Below are 25,482 nucleotides of genomic sequence, written 5' to 3' on the forward strand. Positions count from 1 at the left end.
TTACAGTTTCGTACCCTGCCCAGCGCTTAGTACAGGGCTCCGCACCCAATCAGCGCCCAATTGAAGGAATGACCCGAGCACCCTCCCGCCAGCTCCTCTTTGAAAAGGCTCAAGGGGCACCCGCCACCTAAGGTGGTGGTGGGTTGCCTTTATTATTATTATTTTCCCACGAGCTCCTCTCTGAAAAGGCTCAGAGGGGCAAGCCACTCAAGGTGGTGGTTTGTTTGCCTTTATTTTTCTTTTTTTCCCCCCCACCAGTTCCTAGAGAGAGCCTCTCTGAAAAGGCCCGGAGGTGCAAGCAACTCAAGGTGGTGGGTTGTTAGTCTTTATTTATTTTTTTTCCCCCACCAGTTCCTAGAGGGCTCCTCTCTAAAAAGGCTCAGAGGTGCAAGCCACCCAAGGGGGTGGGTCGCTTGTCTTTATTTTTCCCCCCCCACCGTCTCCTAGACAGCTCCCCTCAGAAAAAGCTCAGAGGTGCAAGCCACCCAAGGGGGTGGGTCGCTTGTCTTTATTTTTTTATTTCCCCCACCGGCTCCTAGATAGCTCCCCTCAGAAAAGGCTCAGAGGTGTAAGCTACCCAAACTGGTGGGTTGTTTGCCTTTATTTTATTTTATTTTTTCCCCCACCAGTTCTTAGAGAGCTCCCTTCTGAAAAGGTTCAGAGGTGCAAGCCACCCAAGCGGGTGGGTTTCTTGCTTTTATTTTACTTTTCCCCCCACCAGCTCCTAGAGTGCTCCCTTCTTGAAAAGGCTCAGAGGTGCAAGCTACCCAAGGAGATTGGGTTACTTGCCTTTATTTTATTCCCCCCCCACACCAGTTCCTAGAGAGCTCTCCTCTGAAAAGGGCTCAGAGGTGCCAGCCACCCAAGGTGGTGGGTTGCTTGCCTTTATTTTTTTGGGGAGGGCTTCTTTTATTTTTATCGCTTCTTATCAGCACCTCTGTCCACTGCAGGCTTATCTTGCAACTCCCCCCCCCCCCTTCCCAGAGAAGGGGAATAATGGCCCAGACCGAGTTGCAGCAATTCATAAATGGGAATTAGAAAGATCTTTATTGGGGCAATGGGCTGAGAGCCTCTGTTGCTTTTCTTTTTTCACGCGTCAATAGCTCTCTGCAGAAAACAGGCTTTAAGAGTCAAACGTTAGAGAAGGATGAAACGCAAACAGGCACGGTTTGGCCCACTTCTTTCGAGCTGGAATGATGGCCCAATGACTTTCCCTAAAATTGGATGGAATATGGAGCAAAAAAGACAAGGTTCCCTCCCCGTCCAATCCGCCCAAACGAGGAGACCTATTAATAGGGAATTCTATTTTTAAAAATTAAAGACCATTTTTATTTGGGACCTTTTCCCAATTGTTCTCAAAATAGTCTCATTCCAGCTTTCTGGATTTTTCAGTTTTTATGTCTTTCATGGTTTAAGCCATTGGAATCTCTTGGTTTTAATTTCCAGTCCCAAGTTTACTCTTCTAGCCGGTGAGGCGCACGGCCCCCCCCCCCCCCAGTTACTTTCCACAGTTCTACCTGAAAAACACTGATATCATTTGGGGGTTATGTTTTTATGTTGTTTTTGTTTTTTTTTTAAAAGAAAAATATTTGCTTGTTTTGGGTGTCCACATTTTATAGAAAAAAATTGAGGCATTTGATTCATTCAATCAATCGTATTTATTGAGTGCTTACTGTATGCAGAGCACTGTACTAGGCGCTTGGAAAGTACAGTTCGATTAACTCTAGACTTCTTGAAAAGGGAAGTCAATATACTAATAACCAAACAAGGTATCGCTAATTTTACTATTACCTTTGGCATGGCAAGTTCAGCATTTTAATCACCCTTTCCTTCAATAATTTTTTTTTAAGTTGCTGTGGAATCTGGCCACAGCTTGTGTGTTAGGTCTTTTCCATTTTATTGATTTGAAAATTTTATTTTAATGAAGAAAAAGGAAGCTCTACAACTTCCTGAATCGCCAGTTTGCGTTTTAAGGGGACGTTTGTAACCATTTCCTCTACGGACATTTGTGATGCCCAGTGCCAGGCAGGGGTAACCTGGAGATGAGGGCTTTTTAGTGTGACCCTGGTACAGAAGAGTGATAGAGGATCTGGGTTTTAGTGGGAAATTTTAGTTCTCAACCAGGAAGTTGTGACTATAGCTCAGGAACTACCTCTGGGAATGGGCATCGCTAAGTTGCTTTGTTCTTAGGGAAAGGATTGAGAATTATAATTTGAGTCTCTTCTTGGAAATCTGTTCAAATATTCTTCTGCGGAGGATGACTTCAAGCCGTCTCAGATCTGCTTGGTTTTTACAATTGCCACTGTGTTGTAGCTAAAGAAGTCGCTCAGGCTTTGGTGATTGATATTGGTGATTCAATTTGAAATAGTCTTCTTGGAGCATTAGGGTTTTGTGCAGTTCAAGGTGAATATATTCCTCTTTCCTCTTTAAAGGAAAGGTTGTTTTTGGGGATTTTTTTTTTAATCCTTAAAAGGCTTAATTTTTCATCATAATTGTTTCAGAAGCTCAATGTAAGGTGACGTTTTGGAGTCCAGGGGAAACATCCAGAAAATGTGTGGTGTGTGTGAGTGTGTGTGAATTTTTTTTTCCCATTTTGTTTTAGTCACTTCCCGAAGGTTTATTTTATAAATAAAAACCAGTTTGTTCATTAGTTTCTTCTCGCCCGAAAGCAGGCTTGATATTATTTTGTCGGAATTAAAAGATCTGCAATATTCAATACTAAAGCAGTTAAAGTAGATTTTATTTGAGAGGATAATGACATTTTTGAGATTGATTTTCTTTTTTCTTTTTTATAAAGCTTTTAGTGTAAGTAGCATACCAGGATTTTTTTTTTTGCTAGATATATTTCCCCGTCATCTTATAAAGTTGTGATATTTGAAGCGAAGCTACCGTAATATCGATGATCCAACTCCTTCCGACATTGTAGTGCTTTCTCCGGGCAAGCACTCCCCTACTTCTAAACATTTCTATTCCCGTGATTTTTGAAACCTGTACTCAGAAAGGTAGTTGTTTCTTTACTTTGAGAATACCGAAACCCATCATGAAGGGCAGGAGAATGGTTTTGCGTGACTCAAAATGGGACTCATTGATATTCTTAGCAGCTACTAAAAGCTAACACTTTCTTCGGACCAAAGTCAAAAACAAAACACCTCCACAGATAACCCACCGAGAGTTTTCTTGAAAAGAAGACTGTGCTGGTAGATGTAGCTTTTTGGAAAAAAATCTCTCCTATAAGCGCTTGATCCTTTTTATTGACTTAATGGTCACGTTCAGACTCCGAGGAGGAAGTCTAGTGGTTTTCTTTTCCCTTTTGGTGATCTAACTTTTTTTTTTTTCAAAAAAACAAAAAAAAATTCTGTAGCCTCTTGTCTTTAGGCTTTATCATTTGACTCCTCATGTAAGAAGATGAGTAACAGAATCCCCTATCCATCATTGTAATGCTTAGTTTCCTCGAGGGCTTAAATCAGATGTGGGAAAATCAGGGTAGATCAATGTGGGAGAATTTAGAAATCTGTCCTCTTTACGGCCACCTTTTTGAAATACTTGCCGGGCTTCTGAATCCGTTCGTCCACACGGTAGGACAAGCAAAATATTAAGCACCTAGGGAATTCCTATCCTGAGGAATTGACTTTTGTATAGTCGTTCCCTGCTAAAAGGGGAAATAGCGAAATCCAGCGCTTTCGATGAAGCAGAGGTTTTTCCTCCAGAATCTAGCAACAGAGGCAAAGGTGTAGCATCACTCTCTTCTTGCGGACAGGAGAACTGTAGCTCTCTCTCCACAATGAGATGCCACCTCTTTCCTCTCCTTTACTTTGGCACTGGACCCGATGAAACCTGAACAGAGTTGAGAAAGACATCGTCCTGGGTGTCATAATAAACCAGCGTGGGGCAAAGAACATTTCACCCTCAGGGTCTTAAGATCCTGTGTTTTCTAGAGGGCGAGGAGAAGTCTGGGTACCGTGTACCATGTCGTTGTCATCTCCTGCGGGACGGAATCGGAAGCCGGACGATTTTGTGTCTGGCCGGCCTAAGACACTCTAGCTTGTCTCAGCAGTCTGTTTTAAAGCGTGCAAGTGATAAAATAGGAGTGCTCCCGTGTGTGTGTGACTGGCGGGTTTTATAAGGGGGGAGAGGGGGGTCCCTGGGGTGGGGGGGAAAGAAAAAGGCTAATATCCCTTTAAAAAACATATGAAGCCTGGGAGGGAATTTAGAGTGAGCAAGAGCACTCTGGTGTTGACAGCTTTATATCCCTGTTGGGTAACATTCACTTACTAGAATTGGCGTCCCCTCTCACTTAGTAATTCTCTCCATAAGGATTTTGAAAAAGGATGATTAATAGTCAGGAAATTCATATTTGTGAAATTGTTGATTAAAACTTGTAAATCTGTTGGGCAATTTGCCTCCCCCCCCCACCCCCCGCCTTTTTCCTTTTGTGAAGGAGAGCGAAATCGTGAGTGTGGAAGGCCTCACATAGAGCAGCGTTCTCTCTGAAAGTGTTCCGCTGTGCATAACGCTTCAAGCACGGCAAATTGGAATATAAAATTAAAGTGGGTCCCCCGAAGTTTGAGGGAGGAACGGAAATGCAGGCTGTGTTTTCTCTTAGATCCGTTCAAGAGGCCGGTTAGAATTTAAAACAGCGATAAATTATTGTCCTGCATTCAAGTGTTAAAGCAGGCATTTTAATTTGTACTGTTTGGCTGCGAGAAAAACTTTCAGACAGCTTTATTTAAGCTGCATAGCAGCACTTGACTATAGCAGATGGTTTAATTGCTGATAGGACGGCTCAAAACTCAGCTATCCTTTTTGACATTGTTCATTTCTATGAGTTTTTATGATAATTTTTGTGCTAATTGTTCTCGGTTTTTAAAGAAAAAATTACATTTAAATATATTAAGATCGCGGGGATGGGGTTCGTAGTTTTTTGGCGTGCACGTTTTTGGAACTATGACTCCATATACTTCGCAACTAGCGTCAATTAGATTTTGAAGAAGAACTGTCTGTCAGGATCACTTCCTTCAGATAAAACACAAAAAGTAGATTAGCTCTCCCTCTTTGCTACTATGCAACTCTTTCAAGATCATAACTGTCTTGTTGCAGGGGAAAAAAAATCCATTATGTAATATACCCTGATGTATGCAAATAGAAGCAAATGTGATCAAGATTGTTAGGCAGGGTCTCATTTAGGCTTGAATGTTGTCTACAACAACGGTTAGTTATATTTTAATTGTCTACATGTGGAGTATTTCCTTATAAGCAGATCAAGGGTAAAAACAAAGTAATAGATTTCAGACACTCTTCAGGTCCAGTGAGGGAGGCCTGGCCAGAGAGGACTAGAAAAATTTAAAAAAATAAATAAATTTGGAAGAGCAGGGTTCGTCCAGTCCGTACCTGTTTATGAATAAAAGTGCCCATTTCTGCCAGGCTTGGGAGCGGGTGATCACCATAAGGCCCAGTCGTTAGATTTTCCCCAAAACTCCCAAGATCTATGCTAACGTGGGGTGAACATTATGCCAGTTTTCCTCTATGAACCAGTTCAGCCTTATTTCTTCAAAGGAGGAAGGGTTGCGTTTTTTCCTTTTTTTTTTTTTTTTTGAAAGTACTGCGTTGTTGCTTGGGCTGTATTTTAGATCTTTTAAATAGAATCAATCTGCAGTCATGCTTTTGGGGTCAGCCAGTATGTCATCTGTATATATATATTTTTTTTTTTTGCTGAGGCAGAAAAATAACCCTTCTCTATGTGTTTGGAATACTCGGCCTGTTATTAAAATAAAGACATACTTGGTTAAAAGATATATGCAATCGAACATACACATTAAGCAGAGCATAGAGTATCCACCCATTCAGTCTCCCTGGCATAATTTGATGATTTGTCTAATTTTGGAACTCTCTAAGGTCCTTCCACCCAAAGCAGTGGATCATTATTGATTTGAGACTTCAAGATCATCTGTCCTAAAGTTTGCATTGGGTGACACTCCTTAATGGTAGTTTAAGACCCATCTCCATAACACCCCCCACCACAGCAACTAGCACTAGCAGTTGGCTAGTTGGCTGTTTTTCTAGACACAGCCCAGGCACATTGCGGGGAGTGAACCTGGCATCTGGGAAATATTGGGTTAATAGTTCCCCCCTTTTTTTTTTAAAAAAAAAAAAAGATCGACCATATTTTTGTTCATAGGAAAGCAAAACCCACTTGCTGGTAGTTTTCCCCCCACCCTTATTAGAGCTAAATGTTGTCAGTGGTTTCTTTATCCTCCAAGAGGGATCAGGCCTTTTGGAAGTGGTTTGGGACATCTGGGTGGGTGAAAGGCAACAGAAGTTTACTTTTTTCCCTATTAAGTTGAATTTGGAGAAAGAGGAGCGTGCGGTTTTTGTCTTTCGAAAAAGCAGCTCGGGACCCTGTTGACCTCTGAAGGTGGAAAACAGTTCATCGCCAAGGGTGGGATTCGGAGAGAGATGCTTTCTCTTAGCTCCTGCCTTCCTCCTGATGCCTCCGATTGCCTGATGCAAGGCTTTATTCAGATTTTCCCGGAGAACCTTAAAAGTGTCTGCTTGATTTGTCCCTGATGAGCCGGGAAGACCATCAGTGGTCTAGGGGCCTCCAAATGAATGCATTTGAAGCCTAAACTTCCCATTGATTCCAGACATCACTGAGTGCCACCCCAAAAGGCAAGGTTTCTTCCAGACTAGACGGCCAGGCCGGGATGGCCTCCACCCAAGGCTTCCTTCCCAAAATCAAAACGTAGGGGGCCTAGTGATGTATTCTGCTCCCTCCCGACCGCCCCCTCCCCGCCCCCAGCCCAACACACAAACATATTGCTGACTTGAACCCTGAGAGGCAGCAACGTCCCGGAGCATATCTGAAGAAGCATTTGACAAAAAAGTTGTCCGCGTAACACTTTGTCACAAGTGTGACAACTGGTAAATGACAAATGAAACGTTGGCATCCCCCCGCTCCTTGTTTTGATTAAGACGCGGAGGGGAAGTCTTCACGTGCAGTGACAAAATGCCATCTCACAGAGGTTCCGCCAGTGGGGCGGCCAAAGGGGATATTTAGATGTGGGGAACGGAATTGTTGTTTAAGGTGTGCAGGCAATTGGTCGTATTTATTGAGCGCTTAGTGTGCGCAGAGCGTTATACTAAGCGCTTGGGAGAGGACAGGGTAACAGATACATTCCCTGCTCACAGTGAGTCTAGAGGGAGTGAGGTTTCAAGTCTACCTGCTTCGTAAACCCCACAACTTTTAAAAATGACTGGAAATGGGCCCATTTAGGAGAGCTCAGGGTCTTTTTCTCTTAGGGCAGCCCATAATACAAGTTTTGAAAAATATCAACTGTTGTCCACAAAACATTTTATGATATGGTGGGTTCAGCATCCTAACAAATAAATGATAATTTGCTGGATATATTTCTAAAGTGAAGATGTAATTTGGATGACATTGGCAGGAAATATTTGCAGGGATCCAAAACCGGTTGAAAATTCAGAGGGTCTAGAATCTTTTTCTCTCCTTCTTTTTTTTAAAAGTCCATCAACCTTTATTTATTTATTTATTTCTTCCCCTCCCTCATTCATTTCATCCTGACTTCTTCCATGACGAGTAATCAATGGAACATCTATTTCTCTGGAACACAAAAATAAGTTTCAATTGATTCACCATCCCAGCCCCCGAAAATGCTTTTTCCTTTCCAATAAAGAGGCCGATACCTCATTTCTCCGTGTTCAGGTTTTCAGAATCATCTTGATTCATACCTGCACATTTTAACCGTTTTGGGATCCAGTAATTAGCCCTGTTTCAGTTTAAGATTGCAATTCCAATGCATTTGCCTGCAAGAGGTGAGCATAACCAGACGTTAGAGGAAAGTAAAGATTACAGCAGCCTGCCACACTTAAGGCTTTCTGTTTTCTATTTGTCGAGCTCCCTCTTGCTAAAAAGAAAAAAAAAATAGAGGAAGTCTGAGATAAATGGGGTTGAATGTTTCACAGATATCCTTTCCAAGAGTGTCCCAATTTGCTTGTAGCCACCACCCCCCGTGCTTAGTACAGTGCCTGGCACAAAGTAAGTGCTTAATGAATACCACAGTTATTATCATTATTTGTGTCTTATTACCTCATTTCTACCATTTATAAAAGACTGTAGAGGCAAAGCTTTCCTTAGGGTGGCCGACTTTATTTTAAGTTTTTTGCCAGAATTTTTAGCCCATGTCAACGACTAAAACCCAAAGCATTTTTAGTACAGTAGGGAAAGAACGGGCACGTCGAGTCCGGCATTAAAGTTCCCAGGTGCAATTATTTAACAACAACCAAAACTCAACCTTCAAGGACACGCTCAGATGCCGAGAATTGAACCTGCACAGAATTGAGCTGACATCTGTCGGTGTCCAGTACCCAGGCAATAATGCACGAAGAATTATATTGCCGCCTACTATTGTCCCAGGATGATATATTGCACTGTAATCTGCCACTTCAATCTGCATTGAAACAGGCACCTATCAACCAAGGGCAGATATCTGGCACCTATCAACCGAGGACAGATATCTGGCACCTATCAACCGAGTCATACCGGGGTGGGGTGGGAGGAGGGTTGCATTTTGTACTATCGTACGTATGCTCCCAAATGAGCCACTCGTTGGTAGTACACCTTTTCGGACCTCAACCCAGCAGGTGATGCCAGCACATTTTTCTTTCTCTCTTAAAAACTATCTGAAAGCAGGGGATGGAGCCAAAAAAGTTTAGAGGGAGAAATGAAAAGGAGAATTTGCAGGTCACGGCGGGTAAACGTCCATCCGTTCCAAGCACCTCATGATCACATTGTGCTGAGAAGTGCCCTGCTAGATCATTTATCAATACGTAGGGCTGATTGGATTTATTGAGGGTGACTTCCTCCCCCCCCCAACCTTGTAAGCCACTCTGATTTATTTTTTTTTTAACTCCCCGCCCGTCATATCAGCATCCCAGTGATATCCTTTCCTTTTTTTTTTTTCAGTTTGTTGGTGTGTTTTACCTCTCGCTTCAAAGTAAATAGATTTATCCATTACTGGATATCAGTCACATATCCTGCATTTCATTTAGTCCTTTGTTCTCAAGGAGATGGCAAAGGTTTGCAATTTGAATGAAAGTTCAGACTCAAAGCAAAGTGCCATGTTTTCCAACTGCTGGTGGGGGCGGGAGGTGGCAAAGGAGAGATTTGTCTCATGACTCCTGTCTAGGTGTTCTACCGGGCAATAAAAGAATATTCTTTTCTGTTTTAAATAGTGGGTTAATTTCCGTTCTTTATGGAAATCCCGGTAGGGCCAATTTGATATTCCAAAGAGACCTTAAGGAAAGATATGCCCTACAATTGTTGGAAACAAAAGATGCTTTTGACATAGTGTGAGTGTGTGTGTGGATTTTTTTTTTCTAATTTACCAAGAACTCTCTTTTGTCATAATCCATATAGGCGAACAGAGCAGCATGATAAATGTCTCTTTAAGTGTCGTAGTAAAAGAAAATGACTTGTGTTCTGAGGCAGTGGATAGTTTATGTTGTTTTGGACCCATTTCCCAAGCAGTGATCGAAAACAGATTACAATAACAATTATACAGTCAGACGATGCAATATCCATTTCTGCTTTAATTGAGTGGAAGAATAATAAAAACATCATTAAGAAAAATGCGGTGGACCTATCACATAACGTACAAATTTTGAGACGGAGAGGAGAGGCAGACTAGCTGGAGTGTTTCTCGTTTACCCTGTCGTGTTTATTAGCCAAAACCGGTGTTTTGGGGAGAGAACATTTGCTTTGCCTTCGTGGGGAAGGTCAGAGAGGAGAGTGTGCGAGCTGGTTGTTTGTCAACCATTAAACGGGAACGTTATTGCCGTTGCCGCTTGCAGTCGACTTCCCGGGGCGCTGCACCCGCTCCCATCTCCACCTGCTGGGAAATGTCTCCCTTGGCCGGCCCCCGGGAAATCTGGGAGAGCAGACTGGGAGACGCCTGGAGGCTTGGGTGGAGGAGGCCGAGCCTTCTTGCCTACACGGAGCAACTCGGGGTGATGCTGAGGGTTCTGGGAAATTAGGAGCAGAGGATGGCCTTTCCTCGTCACCCCGAAAGGCGCGCTCACGTCCGTGGGCCACCCGATCGGCCAGGAGTCGATCGATCAATCGGTTGTATTTATCGAAGGCTTACTGTGTGCAGAGAGCATTGACCTAAGCACTTGGGAGGGTACACTATAACAGCATTACACTAAGCACTTGGGAGAGTACGATATAAGACACATTCTCTATCCCCAGCGAGTTTACCGTCTGGAGGGGGAGACAGATATTAATAGAAATAAATAAATGTCAGATAGGGATGTAAGTGCTATGGGGCTGTGAGGGGCGATGAATAAAGGGAGCAAGTCAGGGTGATGCAGAGGGGATGTGAAGAAAAGGAAAAGAGGGCCTAGTCAGTGAAGTCCTCCTGGAGGAGATGTTTCATCACTGAGGCTTTGCAGGGGAGGGAGAAGAATTGTCTGCCCACAACAACCCTACAGTCTAGAGGGAACCTTTCATGTCATTTTCCCTCGTCCTTTATCTCCTATAATTCCCTCTCATCCCAGAATTCCCCTCAACATGGCTCTCGCCCCATGTTGAGGCAAAGGAAGGGGCCGCCGGTGACCTGGCCTCCTTTTGCCTGGAAGTAGCCGACCCTCTTTTGGGTGTTTTCCCCCCCAACTCTGCAGGGTGTGCCCCTGAGGGCTATGGGAAGTGGGAGGGGAGGTGGCTCCCCCAATTCCCGAGCAGGCCGAGGACCCCAAGACAGGATAATCACTTGGAGCGATCGCAGGTGCGGGTGCTCCAAACTGAGCTCCTCCGGCTGGCCATCAGATTCAGTGTTGTCTCAGGGGAGAGAGGTTCTTTGGGGCTGGAGAGGCAGTAATAATAATAATTATGATATTAAGCGCTTATTATGTGTCAGGCACTGTACTAAGCACTCGAGTGGATACAAGGAAATTGAGTTGGACACAGTCCCTGTCCCACAAGGGCCTCACAGTCTCAATCCTCATTTTCCAGATGAGGTAACTGAGGCTCAGAGAAGTGAAGTGGCTTGCCCAAGGTCTCACAGCAGACGAGTGGTGGAGCTGGGATTAGAACCCATGATCCTCTGATTCCCAGTTCTGGGCCCTATCCACTATGCCACCCGGCCGGCGACCCAACCGGGGGGCTCCTCCCCTGACCCCTCCAGTCTCAACACTGTCCCACTGTCTCCAGACTAGAATTCATGTCAAATAAAAAAAAGTGGCTCGTGGTTGCCTTTCAGGGTGTCGCTTTAGATGCCAGCAGGCTAGTTAATAGTGCTTTCATTAAAATACTTTTGCTGGAAAAGGGTTTTGAACTCTGAAATGCCCAAAACAGCAGCACTGACTAATGCCACCAAGGTAAAGGGTCTATTAGTGGTTCCTCTTTTCAGGGCTTTATAATTCAGCCATAAAAATTAATCCTCGGTGGAACTTGGCATAGGCTTCTTTGCCCCAGAGGGAATTTTTGGTAAGAAGATTAAAAACAAAATATAAAAAATGCTTATTTTTTATATATGTATAAGAGCGCCCAAATAAATAACAGTTAATAGTTTGTCGCTTTTAAAACCCGACTTGAATCCCAAATTTGAACTGAAATTTAGCAATTTTTCCATTAGTTCATTTTGTAAAACGATGCTTTTGATATTGCGGGGAAGAAAAAAAAAATCAATGTCGCTATTCTGCTTAGGAAAATGACTCCGATGCATGCGGGTTTATTTTCTCCTGACCCTCATACCTTTTAATCAAACATTGGGAGTCTCAGAATCGTTTCCTTTATTTTCGATTTTTTTTTTTTTTTGAGGCCTGGAGTGAGTTGTGTATTTCTCCATCACTGCTGAGATAAACCCTCTCTCTGGTCAGCCCTCCGGTCACACCCCAAACCCTGTCTACTGAGAGTTCTTGCCCCAAACCGGCCCTCCGATTTGGTCTTGAAAGCCAGCGTTCGGTGGGAAGGAACCGCGAAACTGACATTGAAAGTCAGGTTTTCAGCCTTGCTTAGACTGAGATTTCAGGCTGTCATGATTTGGAGTAAAACTTGGTTTGTGATTAGATTTTTCTACTTGTGAGCTTTAAGTCAGAGGAGACTCAGAATGTATTGTCTATTGATACCTGGGCTTTTTTTTTTAAGCAAGTAAAGCTGTTTCTTTTTTTAAAAAAAATTTTTTTAGCTGGGGAAACAGAGAAGCATGAGTAAACCCTAGGTTTTTTTTTCTTTTATAGTACTGTTAAGCGCTATTATGTGCCAGCCACTGTACTGAGCTCTGGGGTAGATACAAGCTAATCAGGTTGGACACAGTTCCTGTCATTCATTCATTCAATCTTATTTCTTATTTATTGAGCGTTCACTGTGTGCAAAGCCCACATGGGCCTCACAGCCTTAATCCCCATTTTACAGATGAGGTCACCGAGGCCCAGAGAAATGAACTGACTTGCCCCAGGTCACACAGCAGACAAGTGGCGGAGCTGGGATTAGAACCCGGGTCCAACTGATGCCCAGGCCTGTGATCTATCCACTAGGCCATGCTGCTTCTTGGTGGGCTCAGCCTCCTTGGGTGTTTTGCGGGTTGCTGGAAGCGGCAGGTGCATTGATAAGCCTAAGAGCTGGGTGGTGCCACCCGAGAGTCGACTTTAGGCATAGAACAAGATGGCAACTGAAGGCAAAGCTGATGTATCTCCAGCCGATAGGGAGGAAGAGCCGGTCCCTGCCTAGGCGATATTACACATTCACAGTCTGGGAAAAGACAATTCAGAGGGAGAAATGAGTTGGCCCTGGTTTTCTTCCTCTCTCCCCCGCGTACAAATCAATCATCGAGTCACATTATAATTTAAGATTAGTCGATGGATTTTTTTTTTTCTCTTCGCCCCACAACCGCTTCACCTAAAAACAAATCTCTGTTCATCAGCTCACGTCTCACATGGCGAGTTTGAGCCCGCAGCACATTTTTATAACTGACTTATAAACCCCCGCCGAGTCGAAGTCCCTCACAGAAGGGCGGTGGTCGCGGCCTAGTCAGGAGAAGCCTCAGGGAAACGTCGTTGCCCGAGCAAACGTGCAAGGCCCGGCGAGGCGCGGAGCGACCCACCGTCGAGCGGCGAGGCTCCCAATTAGTGTCGGGTCGGCGAAGAAGTGGAGCCTTCTTCACACGCTTCTAGGAGGCCAGTGGAAAGCGAGCGGCAACGTTAATTCCCCCCACGTTCGCAATAAAAAGATTTACAGCAGAATAATTCCCGGCCGCATAATGGGACCGTTGTAGGGTTTGCGTTTGATATTCGTCCGGCTGAAACCCAGTCCTCGGTACCCAAATGGAGCCTTTATTGTAAACACTTTAACTGCCAACAGCTTATATTCTGTCAAACATAATTATATTGAAGATTGATGTGTAACTTGAAAGCGAGTTTGAGAGAAACCAAAAGTTTATACCTGTCATAAGCGCCTCTGAGTTCGGGCTCTCTCCTCTTGACTTTGATATGTTAACGACGCCCGACCTGGCCATCTTTCTCACGCTGATTCTCTTTCATATCAATCAATCAGTGGTTTGTGCCTAGCGCTTACTGTGTGCAGAGCACTGGACTAGCAGAGACCCAGATAGTGAGGTTTTGTGCCTGGTTAGGTATCCTCAGATCATTTTGAGACCCCGATTTTTTTGAACGTTTTAAATCCGGTCCCTTTCCGCTTTTCTGAATAGGACCCCCTCCTCACGTCCTGCTAATCCGTGAAGGAAATTCAATAAAAGGGGTATTAAGATAAGAAAGGTAAAGTGTCTCTCTGAGGCAAATCCCCAGTGGCCTCTGTCGAAAAAGGATTTGGGGATCCTGTTATATAGTGCGGGATCTTTGTCTTCAAATCCAAGAATGAGCCTCATGTGGAAGAACAAAAAGTCAAAGCAACATGAAAATTTTCTTACTGTTTTGGGGCGGGCATTTGTAGAAGTACTATATTGGGTTGGCAGGCTTCCTTGAAGAATGGTGGGTTGGGTTAGTCGAAACTGGGGTCCCTTTGAAGGAGGGGCTGTTTGGTTGGTGGCTAGGGCACTGTGCTTTTCCATGTTGCGGGTGTGAAATTATGCCAGAAAGCTGAACAAGCAAGGGCTTCTGCCGGGCCTAGAGAGTCTGCCTGCAGAAAAACGGGGGAACTGTTTGAGGCTAAAGGCTTCAAAAATTGGGTTTGGGGTCATGGTCACTCAGTAGATATGTACCTCAAGGAAGGTGATGGTCCTCCCCACCCCGGTGAGGCTCCTTCTGCCTTCCCTTGTGGGCTCCCTAACGGAGACCATATTGCTCCAGTGCCACCATTTTGAACAGTTAATAAAATGCAACAACTAGGACGTGTTCACCCAGCCTAGACGAAAATCGTCCATCTGAGAGCGCTTTTACCACTCATTGCTGAGCCCAGCTCTGCTTAGTCAGTCAGTCGTATTTATTGAGCGCTTACTGTGCTTAGTCTGCACACAGTAAGCGCTCAATAAATACGATTGACAGAGCACGGTACTAAGCACTTGGGAGAATACAGTAGAATAGTAAAGTAGTCATAGTCCCTGCCCACAGCGACCTTACAGTCTAGAAGGGGAGACAGACATTAATAGAAATAAATAAATCACAGATGTGGACATATGTGCTGTGGGTAAGCTCAGCTTGGCCGAGAGGCACTTTGGGATGAGCATCATTAACACTTTCAGATCCTGAAGGGCTGCTAAGCAAACTTGGGATTGTTTACATCCCTCCACACAGCCTCCCGGTAACCGCCCCCTCGGATCTGATGAGACCTAATTCCTTGGGACCTTGGGGAGCTCAGAGGATCGGGCTCATTTGCGGTTGTAGCGCTCAAATGGTTGTATCGCTCCTGAGGCTGCATCTCTGTGTTTTGGGGTCTTTATTGCATGTTTCTGCTGCTGAATTGTACATTCCAAGGAATTAATACAGTGCTCTGCACATAGTAAGTGCTCAATAAATACTATTAAATGAATGAATGTTTTCTGACAGGGCGAGGAACCTCCAGAAGTCTATCTCCCCTTCTAGACTGTCAGCTCGTTGTAGATAAGGAATGTGGCTGTTTATTGTTCTATTGTACTCTCCCAAGTGCTTAGTACAGTGCTCTGCACACAGTAAGCGCTCAGTAAATAACGAGTGAATGAATGAATGATAGCCCCACCCAAACTCTCCCCAAAATAGGAAAGGGAAAAGATGGTGCTGGCATCGGAGCTCAGGCCTATATCTCCAGGCAAGAGTCATTTCCCTATTTGTCTTTCATTTCATTCATTCATCCATTGATTCAGTCGCATTTAGTAAGCACTTACTATGTGCAGAGCACTGTACTAAGTGCGTGGGAAAGTACAGTACACCAATAACAGAGTCATTCCCTTCCCACAAAGAGCTCACGATCTAGAGGGGAGGAGACATATCAATACATGTAAGTAAAATTGGAGATATATACATAAGTGCTGTGGACCTGGGGGAGCGGAAAAGAGCAATGGGAGAAAAGTTACGCAGAAGTGCGTGGGAGATGAGCAAAAGTAGGGCTTTGTCTGGGAAGGCCTCTTGGAGGAGATGTGCCTTCAATAAGACTTTGAAGGGCTTTCCTTTCTGGGTTGATTTTTGTCCAAGTCAGAACCATAGGACTTAAAACTTGATTATCTTGACTTTTTTTTCCAGGAGGGAGATACATTTCCCCTCCCCACCCTCAGGCTCATCAGGTAAACCCGTCAGCAGAAACTCAGGCTGGGGTCTTTCCTGACCGAAGCCGAGACGCCGGCAAGACCGTGGGTGGCGGCAATTGAGTAGTGACATCATTAGGGGTCTCCCACACCTACCTGATTATTGGTGGGGGCGTTGCCTGGTCTTCCCTTTGTAAAGCCCGTGTTCATCGTCGTGTGGTAACAGAGGTGGTGGGGGTGATTCCTTTCCTTGGCCTAGTGGAAGGAATATGGGCCCGGGAGTCAGAGAACCTGGGTGTTAATTCCGGCTCTGCCTCTTACCTGCTTTGTTGACCTTGGGCATGTCACTTAATTTCCTCTGGGCCTCAGTTTTCTCAACTTAAAAATGAGGGTGAAATGATAGCTGTTTTCCCATTCAGACTGTGAGCCCAATGTGGGACAGGGACAGTGTTTGACTAGTCAGTCAGGCAGTTGTATTTATTGAGCACTTACTGCGTGCAGAGCGGGACGCAGAGTACAGTATAACAATATGTCACATTCCCTGCCCACAGCAAGCTTAGAGGGGGACACAGGCATTACTATAAACAAGTAAATTACAGATAAGTACATAAATGCTGTAGGGCTGGGGTGGGGGTTGAGTACAGGGAGCAAGTCGGGGCAACATAGAAGGGAGTTTAAGAAAAGGAAAAGAAGGCTTAATCAGGGAAGTCTTCTTTGAGGAGATGTGCCTTCAATAAGGCTTTGAAGAGGGAGAGAGTAATTGCCTGTCGGATACGAGGAGGGAGGGCGTCCGACTGGAGACAGGATGTTGTCGAGAGGTTGGCGGTGAGATAGATGAGATCGAGGTACAGTGAGAAGGTTAGCACTAGAGGAGCATTAGAAGTGTATGGGCTAGGTTGGAGTAGGAGAGTAGCAAAGTGAGGTAGGAGGAGTAAGGTGATAGTTATTTAAAGCTGATTGTGAGGAGACCAGTTATTTGTATCTATCCTAGCGCTTAGAACAGTACTTAAAAAGTGCTTCAGAAGTACTGTTAAAAAAAAAAGTATGAATAAATGGTCTGGTTTTGGAGCATCTAATCACACTTGCCCATCTTGGCCATCTCCGGGGCAGGTTGCTGCTTGTATGCGCTGCAGAAAAAACCTCCATATTTCCTTTTTTTTATATTTGATAAAAAATCTCTCCACCAGAGCATGATTTCCTCTGGGATCTGCACCAGCACTGGATCTCAATTTTTAATAATTTTGGCGGGTTGAACTCCCAGTAGAAAACATGCTTGCGCGCTCTGAAATATTCCCACCAGAAATCTGGGAAGTCTTAAAGCCTTGTCTTGCTCAGAGCCAAGGTTCGACCCTTTATTAATTCCCTGCTCGAGAACCCCAGAACACAAAAACTTTCTGAAATACCAGACCGTGGAAATTAATCAAGATGGCTTTTTGTTAGTTAGTTTTTTTCTTCTGTTTTTTTTTTTTGGTCAGGGGAAATTGTTCCGATTAGTTGAGATAACACCTAGAGGCAGAACTCAGAGCCTGAAATTGGTACTAGCTAAACTCGAACCTGAAAAGATGCATTTCCTTATGTTCCCATCGATAGCATGGCCTAGGGGATGGGGCCCGGGACTGGTAGTTGGAGACCCGGATTCTAAGCCTGACTCTGCCGCCGGCTTGCCGGGTGACCTCGACCAAGTCACTTAACCTGTCTGCGCCCCAGTTTCCTCCTCTGTAAAATGGGGATAATAATACCTGCTGCTGTCTTCCTCTTCACGGAGATGTTGGGAGGATAAAATGAGATAATTGATGAGAAAGCACTTTAGAAAAATAAAAGCTCTGTTCCAGATCAATGTTAGCATCATTATTTATGAGGGGTGAGCAAAGAACTTTTCCTGTTTGGAAATCTGGCTGCGATGCCCCCCCCCCCCCCCCCCAGCCCTACACACTCTTTTCCTGAAACTCTGAGACGTGATTGCCCGTGGGGAGGGAGGGAGAAAGGGTAGGAGAGAGAGAGAGAGAGTCAGTCCGTTCAGCAAGAACCCCATATGAGGCAGGCATAAAAGGAAAGATAACCAGCCACATAATGATTCCAGGTCTTCTTCCTACTCCTTCAGTGGCAGCCAAGCTGCTCTCCATTTCCAGTCTCCGGAGGAGCCTTAGGCAAAAATTCTTGGTTTTGGGCATTCTCTAAGGGCCCACTCAGTCCCAGTGCTTCTGCCCCAAACTCCGCCGCGGTGCCCCTTTCTCTCCCACGTGCTTGAGTTGAGCCAAAGGGGTTAGTTCGATTGGTGCGGGGGGCTCCCCTGGACTTTAGGGTCCACCCGGAGACTCAGCCTGGGCCAGAAGGCCACCCCTCCACCATTAAATGAGAGACCCACCAAATGGTAGACCTTAGTGGTCTTGGACCAAGCAAATCTTATCAGCAGTGGCCGTGCTGGGCTCTGTGGTCTGGCGAGCTTTTTGCCAAGAACGTGGAGTAGGCTTCCCAGTCCAGGCCGGCTGATGGTCCCTGGAGAGGCTTTGATTCCAGCTCTTCCTCCCACTCCCTCAGTGGCAGCCATGCTGCTCTCCATTTCCAGTCTCCAGGGGAACTTGGAGCAGAGTTCTGGGGTCTGGGCGTTCTCTACAGGGCCAGGAGGAAGGTCATGTCTCGGAGTCGAGATACAACAATGCTCAGAAACCCTTCGATTCCATTAGGCCAAATCAGGAAAGGTGCTCTTTGAGGGTAGAGAAGCAGCATGCCCTAGTGGAAAGAACACGGGCCTGGGAGTCAGAGGACCTGGATTCTCATCCCAGCTCTACCACTTGTCTGCCATGTGACCTTGGGCAAGTGGTCACTTCTCTGAACCTAAGTTTCTTCATTTGTAAAATGGGGATTAAGACCGTGAGCCCCACGTGCGATCAGGACTGTGTGCAACCTGATTAGCTTGGATCTACCCCAGCACATAGAACAGTGCTTGGCACAGAGTAAGCACTTAAGAAATACCATTTTTTTAAATATGAAAAGATAGGAAGTGAATGTCAAGCAGGGCTTCTGCTGGACTTTTGTGAAAAGAGCTTCCAAGGAAGGAAAGAGGTTTGTTTCATTCAATAGTATTTATTGAGCACTTACTATGTGCAGAGCACTGTACTAAGCCCTTGGAATGAACAAGTCGGCAACAGAGACAGTCCCTGCTGTTTGATGGGCTTACAGTCTAATTGGGGGAGACAGACAGACAAGAACAATGGCAATACTGCAGGCCTCGGCCACAGCTTTGACTTTTCCTTGAACCCCAAATCAATGGGTTTTCTGTCCCCCACCCCTGCCAGCCAAGCCTGAATATAAGAGGAAGGGCTTTTTCAGGAGACTATTTGATGCATCTCAGGGTTTAGTTGAGCCCTGTAATAATAATAATAGCAATAGTAATAATAATTTAAAAAAGTAATTATGATATTCAGTAAGCACTTCCTATATACTGAAGCACTGTGCTTAGCACAGTGATGAGGTAAGTGAAGACTTTAGAGGTTCAATGACTTGCCCAAGGTCACATAGCAAGGCTTGGGGCCTTCTGACTCCCAGGCTCTTTACACAAGGCCCTGGTGCCTCCTTCAATCACTCATATTTATTGAGTGCTTACTGAGTGCTGAGTGCTTCGGAAAGTATAATGTGATAGAGGTGATAGACAAGTTCCCTGCCCACAGTGAGCTTACAGAATGGGCAGGGAACACAGATGAGGAAACCAAACCCCAGAGCAGTTGAGGAGCCTAAGGTCACACAGCAGGCAAGTGGCAGAGCTAGGATGAGAACCCAGGCCCTCTGATTCCTAGGCCTGTGCTCTTTCCACTAGGCCATGTTGCTTTTCATTCATTCAGTCGCATTTATTGAGTGCTTATTATGTGCAGAGCACTGTACTAAGTGCTTGGGAAAGTACAATACAATGATAAACAGTGACATTTCCTGCCCACAATGAGCTTACAGTCTAGAGCGGGGGAGACAGACATCAATACAAATACATAAAATTATAGATACGGACATAAGTGCTGTGGGGCTGAGACGGGGGGGAAGAGCAAAGGGAGCAAGTCAGGGTGACGCAGAAGGGAATAAGTGGGGCTTAGTCTGGGAAGGCCTCTTGGAGGAGATGTGGCTTCAATAAGACTTTGAAGCAGGGGGGGAGAGTCATTGTCTGGGGGATTTGAGGAAGGAGGGCATTCCAGGCCAGAGGCAGGACGTGGGCGAGGGTTGGCGGTGAGACAGACAAGATGGAGGCACAGTGAGAGGATTAGCACTAGAGGAGCGAAGTGTGCGGGCTGGGTTGTAGGAGAGAAGCGAGTTGCTTCCCTACAGAATATTAGCTGAAGCAGCCAGAGTAACCTCATCTCTGTCACACTTCTGTGTCACTCAACAGCTTTCTGGGTTCCTTCCTTTTACCCTGCTGACCTGCTTGGGTCCACTCCTGCAGGGAAGGAGAGAGTGAGAGAGAAAGAGAGAGAGTCAGACAGACAAATAGGAGGTCTCACTCTGGCCAGACTATCTGTTTTGTTTTGTTGTCTCTCTCCCCTGTTTAGACTGTGAGCCTGTTGTCGGGCAGGGATTGTCTCTATCTGTTGCCGAATTGTACATTCCAAGCGGTTAGTACAGTGCTCTGCACAAAGTAGGCGCTCAATAAATACGATTGATTGAATGAATGAATGTATATGTCCCTCCTCTGTCTCCCACTGATCTTGGTTGCTCTTCCATCTCTCTTTGTTGATTTATCTATCATTGTTCAATCAGCCAGTGTTTTCATTGGGCGCTCGCCGTGTGCAGAGCAGTGTATTAAGAGAGTACCAATACAACTGTGTGAGAAGCATCGTGGCCTAATATTTATAATTATGGTATTTCTCAAGCGCTTACTATGTGCCAGGCACTGTACTAAGCTCTGGGCACTGTACTAAATGCTGGGCACTATATTAAGCTACTAGTGAAGCCGCACTGCCAAGTGGAAAGAGCATGGGCCTGGGAGTCAGGGGATCTAGGTTCTAATTCTGCCTCTGCCACTTGTCTGCTGTGTGAGCTCAGGCAAATCATGTCATTTTTTCTTTGCCTTAGTTTCCTCAACTGTAAAATGGTGATTAAGACTGTGAGTTCTATGTGGGACATGGACCGTGTCCAACCTCATTAGCTTGTAGCTACCTCAGTGCTTAGTACATAGTACACGGTACATAGTCCTCAGCATGTGATGTTCAAGGCCTGAGAAACCAAAGTTAAATTGAACTGAGTGGGAGGTTGATGGGGAGAGGAGAACCAGGAGGGCTGCCTCCTAATGAGCGAGCATTCTGTCCGTAGCATCAGTGGGGGAGAGCTGGATTCCATCTGTCATCCCAGATGTCAAAATAGAATCCACCAAACATTTTTGAGGGGAGTGTGGTATTTGTTAAGCGCTTACTATGTGTCAAACAATGGTCTGAGCACAGGAGTAGATAGAAGTTAATCAGGCCGAATGAAGTCCCTATCTCACGAGGGGCTCACAGTCGAGTAGGAGGGAGAGCAGCTATTGAATCTCAGTTTTGCAGTTGAGGGGACAGGCCTGGAGAAGTGAAATGACTTGCCCGAGGCCACACATCAGGTAGGTGGCGGAGCCGGGATTAGAACACAGGTCCTCTGACTCGTAGGCTTCATCCACAAGGCCACACTGCTTCCCTAATGGTAGTTATTGAACACTGATTGGGTTAAGAGCGCTGGAGTAAGCTCTTGGGACAGCACAATGCAAGAGAGTTGGTAGACCCGACCGCTGCTTACAAGGGGCTTCCAGACCAGAAAGTCCATTTCTGGGCAGAGCCACGGTCCCATCAGCTCACTACAATGGGTCCAACAGGATGCCTGGAGGTCAGGCAGTGAAATTGATTGATTGGTTAAAAAAACAGGGTATCTTTAGGAATCATGAGAAAGGAGTAGGACTCTCCACTTGAAGAATAGCAGCGTGGCCTAGTGGAAAGAGCCCGGACCTGGGTTCTAATTCTGCCTCCGCCACTTGTCTGTTTGGGCAAATCACTTCACTTCTCTGGGTCTTCTCGGTTTTCTCATCTGTAAAATGGGAATTAAAACTGTGAACCCCATGTGGGGCAGGGACTGGATCCAATGTGCTTACCTTGTGTCTACCCCAGGGCTTAGAACAATGCCCGACCCACTGAAAGCTCTTAACAAACACCATAATTTTTATTGTTAACTATTATGAATGTCCTTTCGGGGGAAAAAGAGGGTAAGTCATTTGCATTTTAGAGAAACAGGTCTTCTCAAAGGGCACTGTGAATGACTGGGAGTCAGATTACACTTGCTATTCACCCCACCTCCAACGCCACAACCCTCAGGTACAGATCTTTAAATTATGTATTAAAAATTACTTATATATTCGTAGTAATGTCTGTCTTCTCTAGTTGGCAAGGTCACAGTGTCTGCTAATTCTGTTATATTGTCCTCTCCCAAGCACTTAGTACAGCACTTAGTACAGCTCTCTGCACATAGCAAGCACTCACAAAATATCATTGATTGATGGATTGATTGAGGAGTGAGGTGGCATCATTTGGGCTCAGGACTTGGGAAGACAGTTGCAGATATGCTATGTATTGAGCACCCACTGGGGCCAAACACTGTAGTAAGGGCTTGGGAAGCTCTAGAGGCGTTCTTTGCCCAAAGGCACCGATTCCGCTCATCTGCTTCGCGATGCTCCAGGTTCTGTCCATGGAGAGTTTTCTCCAGCTTCTTCCTTGGCTAAACTCCCTGCCCCTCAGGAGCCCATTCCACTAGCGCCTCCTCATCTTCCTAGTCACGAAGTCCCTCTGTGGCATAGCGGATAAAGCCTGGGCCTGGGAGTCAGAAAGTCTTGGGTTCTAATATCAGCCCTGCCGCTTGTCTGCTGTGTGACCTCAGGCAAGTCACTTCATTTCTCTGTGCCTCAGTTACCTCATCTGTAAAATGGGGATCGAGACCATAAGCCCAAGCGGGACAGGTGCTGTGCCTAACCCTATTTGATTGTACCCACCCCAGTGCTTAGTATAGTGCCTGACACTTAGTAAGCACTTAACAAATACAACAATTAATGTTATCATTATTACCTGACAGTCAACTGCAATCTCTCCTGCTTTAAATTCCTGGCCCAGTTCCCCTTGTTTGGTGCTTGGTTGGCCAGGAACAAATTTTGCCTCTTCCTCCACATATAAACTCTAGAAGTACACCTCTGTCCGATCAGTTTTTCCCCCCTTTTTTAAAAAATGGTATTTGTTAAGCATTTACTATGTGGCAGGCAATGTACTAAGTGCTGGGGTAGATACAAGGTAATCCAATTGGACACAGTCCATATCCCACATAGGCTCACTGTCTTAATTATTATTTTAAAGATGAGGTGCAGGGAAGTGAAGTGACATGCCCAAGCTCACACAGCAGACAAGTGGGATTAGAACCCAGGTCCTTCGGGCTCCCAGACCATGCTTTGTCCACGAGGCCACGCTGCTTTTCTCTTTTTGGCCTGCTTCCCACGGAAACTCCCCCTTCCCTTCCTCTTCCTCCTCTTTCAATGTCTACATTAAATGTGGGGATGCTCGGACTCGCCCCCCGCCCCCCAACACCCCTCCGGCTCCAGGATTCAGCAGCGTGGCCTTGTGGATAAAGCCTGGGCTTGGGAGTCAGAAGAACCTGAGTTCTAATGCCATCTCTATCACCTGTCTGCTGTGCGACCTTGGGCAAGTCACTTCACTTCTCAACTCCCTCATCTGTCAAATGGGGATTAAGATCGTGAGCCCTATGTGGGACAGGGACTGTGCCTGACCTGATTAGCTGGTATCTACCCTAGTCCTTAGAACAGTGCTTGACGCATAGTCAGTGCTTAGCAAATACCATTGTTATCTTTATTAAAAAAGCAGTGGGCCCGAAGATCCATTTCCAGGACCTCAGCTAGGGTTTCCTGTGAACTGTTCTGACGCGGCGGCAAGACCGAAGCCAGATGGGGAAGCTTCAGCCCCTGTAATCTGCAGTGAGCAGTCGGGATCCACCAGGGGCCCACCCGGCTAAGCTCAAGATAACACAGAATTGGGGAGGGGTCTCTTCTCCTTGCTCGTCTTGTCTCTTCTCTCCTCTCCTCTCCTCTCTGCTCCTCTCCTTTCCCTCTCCCTCTCCTCATCCTCCTCCTCTTTTCTTTTCTCTTTTCTCCCTTTTCTCTCTCCTCTTCCCCTCACTTCTTCTCTCCCTCCTCTCCCGGAAACAAATGGGCTCCGCACGAGGTACGCTCAGTGGGAGAGGGGGAAAATGGAACGCTCATTAATTATCATTATTAATAATCCCCATTTTCCATATGAGGGAACTGAGGCCCAGAGAATGAAGCGACTTGCCCGAGGTCACCCAGCAGATGAGTGGTGGAGCTGAGATTAGAACCCAGGTCCTTCTGATTCCCAGGCCTGTGCCCTCTCCAGTAGGCCACGCTGCTTCCCTCCATGGATGAACCTTGCGGAGGCAGGAGAAGGAGAAGGAGATGGAGGAGGAGGTGGCAGGGAGCCGCAGGCTTGAGGCTATTTTTACTCTGGAGTTCTGCCTTTTGGCGCCCGAACCCCCCCGCCCCCCCAATCCCCTGCTCAGGCTCCCCGGCCGTTGGCCATCTTTTCCCAGCCTCACTGCCTCAGGGAGACCAGTACTGGCCCAAGAGATGCGGGGTCCTTTTCTAAGAGAAGTTCCAGTGGTCAGCATCTGCCTTCCCGGACTCTGGCTTCACCGCAGAGAACCGACCGGCCAAGCGCCAGAATGGACAGGGTCACACACGCTGAAACATGAATCATTAAACCACCACTTAACATTTCATGACGACCCCCCCGCCCCCCACCGGCATATTCATTTGTCTCCTCACCCTCTCTGGGCTCTGCTCCAGAGAAGCAACTGTGGCATAGCGGATAGAGCATAAACCTGGGAGTCAGAAGGTCATGGGTTCTAATTCCAGCTCCGCTACTTGTCTGCTGTGGAACTCGGGCAAGTCACTTCACTTTTCTGGCCCTCAGTTCCCTCCTCTGTAAAATGGGGATTCAGACTGCGGGTTCCATGGGGGACAGAGACTGTGTCCAACTTTAGTACCTCGTTCTTAACCCAGTGCTTAGAACAGTGCTTGACACAAAGTAAGCACTTAACAAATATTATTATCATTATAATTATTATTCTCCAAACACGGAGATGACAAAAGGCAGGGGAAGGGGCCAGGGCGTTGCCCAAGGTGGCGGCTAATCCAGTCAGGAATAGGGCACCCCTCCTCTAGCTTGGAAATCAAGCTCACTCGGTGCAGGGAATGTGAATGTGTCTATTGTTGTACTGTACTCTCGCAAGCACTTAGTACAGTGCTCTACACAGAGTAAGCACTCAATAAATACGATTGAATGAAGCAAATGAATGAATGATGGAGTGTCTGCTGGGTGCGGAGCACTGGGTTTGTCTCTGAGGAGAGTCCCATGGGTGCAGAGCATGGTTCTTGGTGTTTGGGAGAGTTACCATGAGTTCAGAGCACTGTATTTACCACTTGGGAAAGTGCTAATCCCAGCTCTCCCACGTCTCCCAAGTGTTTAGTGCAGTGATTTGCACACAGCAAATGCTCAATACTTACAATTGAATGAATGACTGTCTTCTGTGGGACCTTGGGCAAGTACCTTCAGTTCTCTGGGTCTCAGTTCCGTCATCTGTAAAATGGGAATTAGAGTGTGAGCCCCATGTGAGGCAGGGACTAATCCACCCTGATGAAGTTATATTACCCCAGCGCTTAGAACAGAGATTGGCACATAGTAAGTACTTAACAAATAACATAATTATTGCTACCGTGGGTGTGAAG

General features: G+C 45.9%; 1 protein-coding gene across 1 annotated transcript in view; it reads left to right on the forward strand.

Moving 5' to 3' along the window:
• Positions 1-25,482, forward strand: part of SATB2 (SATB homeobox 2) — a 188,458-nt gene that overhangs the window by 6,563 nt on the left and 156,413 nt on the right. The gene's annotated exons all lie outside the window — the stretch shown is intronic.

Source organism: Ornithorhynchus anatinus, chromosome 7 (assembly GCF_004115215.2).
Source record: "Ornithorhynchus anatinus isolate Pmale09 chromosome 7, mOrnAna1.pri.v4, whole genome shotgun sequence".
NCBI classification, from domain to species: Eukaryota; Metazoa; Chordata; class Mammalia; order Monotremata; family Ornithorhynchidae; genus Ornithorhynchus; species Ornithorhynchus anatinus.